The 6,000-nt window shown below is 41.1% G+C and overlaps 1 long non-coding RNA gene across 1 annotated transcript in view; it reads right to left on the bottom strand.

Moving 5' to 3' along the window:
- Positions 1 to 4,799: 4,799 nt before the first annotated feature.
- LOC110295085 (uncharacterized) overlaps positions 4,800 to 6,000 on the bottom strand; it is a 70,032-nt gene continuing 68,831 nt past the window's right edge. Inside the window, exon 9 of the long non-coding RNA XR_015046924.1 lies at positions 4,800 to 4,954. This is a non-coding gene — a long non-coding RNA (uncharacterized LOC110295085). The remainder of the gene's footprint in view (positions 4,955 to 6,000) is intronic.

Here is a 6,000-nt window from a genome sequence, read left to right as displayed (position 1 = left end):
GTTGTGCTGTGTAATATCAACTATCGAGTGTAACCGCTGTCTGCCTGGTTGAACTTCTGGGATCAAGAAGGTGTTGAAACTGTGGGAGAGGGGGCACAGCTAAAGCAACTGTGAACAAACGCGTCACACAATCGCCTGCTAATGGCCCTTGGCCTGGGTCTGCCTTTGCCCACCCTGCCCAGGTAGCAGTTGTGGGACTGGCTACTGCTGGGCTTGGGGCGCTTTGGCTGCACCCTTGCTTTCTTAAGTCTTAAGTGATGCCCCATCCAAGCCCTGGTCCCCAATCCTCCACTCCCACCCTTGGCCAAAGCTTAGATTGTAACCCTCCCCTCCCTCTGAAATTGGCCGCAGGTGAGGAATTCAGGGCTTCCCGTGTCCCTCACCTTTATCAAGGGGTGCTGCTCCTCTCCTCAACTCCCCTGTTGCCCATCACCACCCAACACTTGCTGTGGCCAGAAGCCATCAGATGAGGTTGGAAGAGCCTGGCCTTAGCTCCAGACCACACTCACCTGCCACCAGCCTGGGAAGGGAGCGCCAGGTCCTCAACCCTGCTGCCACCATCAGCCCTCAAGCTTTGAGCTCAGGTCTAGAGGTAAACAGAGCAGTCACAGGGCGACTCAGACTGGCCAACGCTCAGGGTCCTTGGTGAAAAGATGCCTAGAGAAAGGCCATGCGGAGAGTCCTCAGTGCACACGGTTCTGAGTTGGTTCCTTTTCCCATAATTGCTTTGCTTTTACACATTGAAGAGGTTTGAACAGGGCTCTGATGTGGAGCCTGACAGCTGGAACAGGAGGCCCTGACTCTGCAGACTCAGGTTTCAGTGTTGCTTCTCAGACCCTCTGCAGGGACCGGGAGGAGCTCTGTGTCCCCATGTTTGCAGATCATCTGCAGATCCGTGGGCCTGGCCTCCTGGCTCACTGCCACATTCTGCACTCTGTTCAGGACCACTAAACGTTGAAATGTGGCTGCATACCAAAATAAAGGCAATCCGTTGTGTTGAAAAAAAAAAGAAAAGAAAAGAAAGAAAGAAAGAAAGAAAGAAAGAAAGAAAGAAAGAAAGAAGAAAGAAAGAAAGAAAGAAAGAAAGAAAGAAAGAAAGAAAGAAAGAAAGAAAGAAAGAAGAAGAAAGAAAGAAAACCATGATCAATCAAAATTCAGAGTTTGTGAAGGTCAGTCCCAGTGGATATGCCTTCAGAACACTCTAGTACCTAATGGAATGTGCTGAAATGGGAGAGAACATATTGGGAAATCCAAGGAATCAGAGATATTATTAAGAGACTGTGTATCCTGGTAAGGTCAGAAGCCATATGGATAATTTCTTACCAATGTGTCTGTCTAAATAGGATGACACCAGCAGACACTCTAAAGTGAATGGGGAAAAGCCCATGAGGCTTCAACTCCATCTAAAGACCTATAGACATCTGAAGAAGGTTGGGGCTGGAAGAGGTGGTTCTCCTTTGGAAAGAACATACTAATTGGTTTATAGTACTAAATGGTCATCGTGAAAGCACACCCCCACACCCATAACATTGTGTAAACAGAGAAGTTGAGTGGAGGTTTACTCTATTAGCCAAATTTGTCATAAACCCTGCCTTTCTGTATCACAGTGACAACCATCTCAATACAATCATGGCTTTTACATTCTTCTACAGATCCATTTTTACTATGTACTAAGTCTAAATTATTTTCATGAAACAATGCAAAATTGTGATGTTCAGCCTTCCTCTTCATGCCTCGTTTATAAGACATCACTCCCAGACAACCAAAAGTTCTGTTTCTTAGTTAAAGGGAGGGGTCTGGAAGACATACTAAGTTTCCAGTAGAAGAAGGAGGAGGAGGAGGAGAAGGGGGAGGAGGAGGAGGAGGAGGAGGAGGAGGAGGAGGAGGAGGAGGAGAAGGAGGAGGAGAAGAAAAAGAAGAAGAAGAAGAAGAAGAAGAAGAAGAAGAAGAAGAAGAAGAAGAAGAAGAAGAAGAAAAGAGGAAGAGGAAGAGAAAGAAGAAGGAATAGGAAGAGAGAAGAAGGAGGAGGAGGAGGAGGAAGAAGAGGAGGAGGAAAATGAAGTAGGAAGAAGAGGAAGACTGAGAAGATTGACAAAGTTCTGGGCCGATGAATAAGTATCTACCAACTATATCTCCTGTCACCATAAACTGATGCCTTTAGCCAAACCCCAGCTTCTCAACTCTAAAGGCATTTTAGGTGGATGCATTTTGCTCTGACAGATCTATGTGTTAGAAGATTCCAATCAGTATCCCTTCTTCTTATATGTCACCAAGACCCTCATTTTCCTCCTCAAATTACAAAGGCCAAAAATGTCTCTTGATTTTTTACCTATGGCCCTTGTAATGCAAAACTATCCATGGCTGCAACACATAGACACATTTCCACCTACTAGTTAGTATATGTTAACCAATAGCCTCTCAGCAAACATATACATTTACTACAGTTTCCAATTATATACTCACAGTCACAACATTTTTAAATTAAAATGTCATTTACCAGGCTCTCTAAGAATAAGCTGCCATGATAAATACTATTTCTGAGGCAGGAAATTTATGGTCACTGAGTTTTAAAAGTTATTTTCCAGGAAATAGAAAAAGTAAGTACAGTGGGAGCCTTTATTCTAATCTCTTTCTAACTTCAAAGTTTTCTAGTGATTCTGATACATGGCTTCCCATACAGGTACAGCGTACATTCTAGGATGAGTATTGTAGGGCTTCCAGGAAATCTTTTAAGACCTAGTTCAATCAAACCACTTTGAACAATAGAACTTTCAGGAATTTCAGTAATTAACCTATTTGACTATTGAGTGTTTCAAGATAATAAGAGTGGAAATCAAATCTGAGAAGCAGATCTGTTGTGATAAGTTGGACACCCAGCCCAAACAAGGAGGGCTATAGTTCCATGCAGGGGTTTATGCAGTTCCTTCATGGAAACATGCTATCTACTGTGTCTCCACTGCATCTTACACTTGTCTGCTCTCATACTGAGAACATCTTCAACACAGAAATAAGTTTGCTCATCTTTCTTGCAGAGAAAGCACATAGGAGAATCTCAGTCACAGCTGGCTGAATTGAGTGAAAAAGTGAGCAAATGAATCACAGATTCATAACTGTAAACATGCAAAAACAGGAATTTTAACACAGCTCCTGGCAGCCCAGGTGCAAATTGGAACCCGTCAAGTTATCTACTTATGGGGAGTGTTTTGGATTATCCAAACGGGAAGCCTGTAGATGCACAGTCCATAGATTTAAAACAGCAAAGAAAGTATGGGGGAAATGGTCTGAACAGTATAAAACATTGTCCAACCTATCTTTTCAGTTTTACCCTCTGGCAGTGGCTGGTACAAGTCAACCAACTCAAGCCCTCCCACCTTTAGAACTGTCATTTGCTTTGTTAAATATTCAAGTCCTTCTGTAAAGGCTACAAGCATGCTAGCAACAGAATGTGATCTGCAATGCTTCTACACATGTATAGCCTGTTGAAAGGGGGTTTAAAAACACAGCCCCTGCCTGGAGAAGTTTCCCAGACCTAGAGATGGGCATGTGAATTGCAGTGGGTTCCTTCTCTGTCACCATAGCCATAGCTTAGAGATGCTATTCTTAGCATCTTTATTCCTTTATTCTTAGATGAATTAATGACCTGGAAAGATTCCTGATGCGTCTTTCTCTTTTAATCTTCATGATAGCTGATGATCTTTGGAATTTTCTTCTGTCAGAGCCACTGGAGCCCAAAGTGATATACTTAATGATGAGGCAACTAGAATACAAAGAAGAGAGGTGACCTGCCCAAGGTTTCCCAAGAAAACCAAGGTCACTCCAGGAAAGCAGTTAGGCTACAGAACTAATGGGTCAGCTCTCCCCCTGGACCTGAGAAGAGGCTCACAATAGATACTGATCAAGCAGTCTGTAGCTGGCTTAGGGAATCCATCAATTGACAATTATAGATTTTCAGGGTTGCTGGAATTATTTATTCATGTGTGCATGCATCCTAACTATTATTATATGCCTACTGTGTACTGAATAATATGTGTCTTCAAATATGTGATGAATGGGGCAGATATAAATCAAGAAAACAGACTGGGTGAATGAGATAATAAATCAAGATACAATATAAGTATAATGCCTATAATGAAATACAATATCATATGAACCCATAATGTAGCATATGAAAAGGATTAATTTAGTTTTCTCAGGCTGTTATAAAATCTTACAGACAATTTGGTTAAATAACAGAGGTTTATTGTGGAGGATAAACAGCAAGATCAACCAGAGTGCCAGCTATATGTCCTGTGGGCAAATGGAAGAGATCTTGGAGGGGTGGAGAAAGAATGGGAAGACAGGAGAAAAGGAGAGGGGGGCATATATAAGTTCAATTTCTCTGGGTCTTTTATCATCATATAGAAGATTATTTCTCTTATAAAGATGTCATCTTCAAACACAACCACACTGAGTGACACTCAGGCATTAGACATTCGGCATGAATTTGGGAAGTACAGAATCTCCCATTAATACATGTAGCTGTATACGGTATGAAATTATATGGTCAACATACAGTGTATACTTGTGTAAATTATCCTCATATTATATAGCATTAAGTACAGTGAATATACACAATGCAAAAATATATTATGCCCAATTAATGCATACAATGCGAATTTTTTTAAAAAGTAAATAATTACTAAGAATGAAAAGTGAGTAAGACCTGATAAGGGTTCTTGTAGGAACTAACTAAAATCAAGTCTGCTCTCCAATTCCAAGGAAAAACATGGAATCAGAAACTTGATAATGCTATCAAAAGATCCAATATAATATAGACATGGATAAAGAAATAAACAGAAAAGCACCAAAGTATAGTGACTGGATCCATGGGCTATAGGTTCAGGCAGAAGTTGATCATTAACTAGCTGTAGTCATGGGCCAATCATCCACGTTGTCTGAGTTTTCTTGAACCCAACTATAAAATAGGAAGAATACATGTAGCTCATTTATAGGCTATTTCTGAAATCTGCATAGAATAATTTATGTGGACTTTAGCCTGAGGTTGTAAAACAAATAATAAGTGGCTATGGTTATTGAGGAATTGATAATATTCCATCAGCATTTTCTATGGTGCCTGTATATCTTTGGGCCAACCACCTCCATAGTCACTGGCCTGATGTAAACCTCCAACTCCTTGTAGGACCCTGAGTCATTCATTTATTTAAATCCTCTAAGTTCTCTCACCTGCACAACAGGCATAATATTAAATGCATGTTTCATGAAGATACTTTAAGTACTTCTAAGTTGAATATGCACTATACTTTAAAGGAAGTTCAGACCCTAGTGAGTGGTTCAGTGTGGACCAACATCTATTTTTACCATTCCTACTCATGGTCTTTGTAGAAGCCTTGAACCTCCTCTTCTACATTTATTCTTCCTCCCTAATCTCTTCCCAAGGAATCTCGAACTATAGCTTCAGTAAATACATAAAATGACTTCACGTCTTGCCAGAAACCCTGAAATGAACTGGCATCTCACTCAGAATGAGGGAAGTAGTCACATTGCCCTGGACATCCGCACTTCTCTGACCTTGTTCACCACTACCTTAGCCTTACTTGTCTGTCCTCATGCCTTGATCTGCTCTCTGTTATCACTTGTGTTTGATCTATGTATTTTCAAATGTTTCTTGTATTGGCTGTGTCCTTATTTATACCCAGGTACATTCATGACCTACGTCACCTTCATTCTGTTTAGTTTTCTCTGTTAGCTCTGAGACCAACTCTATCCAACCAACCTAAATACTGAATGCCATCCAAGTTTGTCCTACCATGCTGGCCCATCTTGACTTTTCTTTTTCTTTTCTTTTAAATTATTTAAATTATATGCATGTGCGTGTGCCTGAGTATGTATGTCAATCACATGTGTGCAGAAACCTATGGAGCTCAGAAAAGGGCATTGAATCCTCTGGAACTAAAATGACAAGCATTTGTGGGATATCATGTGTGTGCTGGGAACTGAACA

This window comes from Mus caroli, unplaced genomic scaffold, assembly GCF_978045245.1.
Source record: "Mus caroli unplaced genomic scaffold, Mus_caroli_1 scaffold_4, whole genome shotgun sequence".
Lineage (NCBI taxonomy): Eukaryota > Metazoa > Chordata > Mammalia > Rodentia > Muridae > Mus > Mus caroli.
This window is presented reverse-complemented; position numbering and strand designations above follow the sequence as displayed.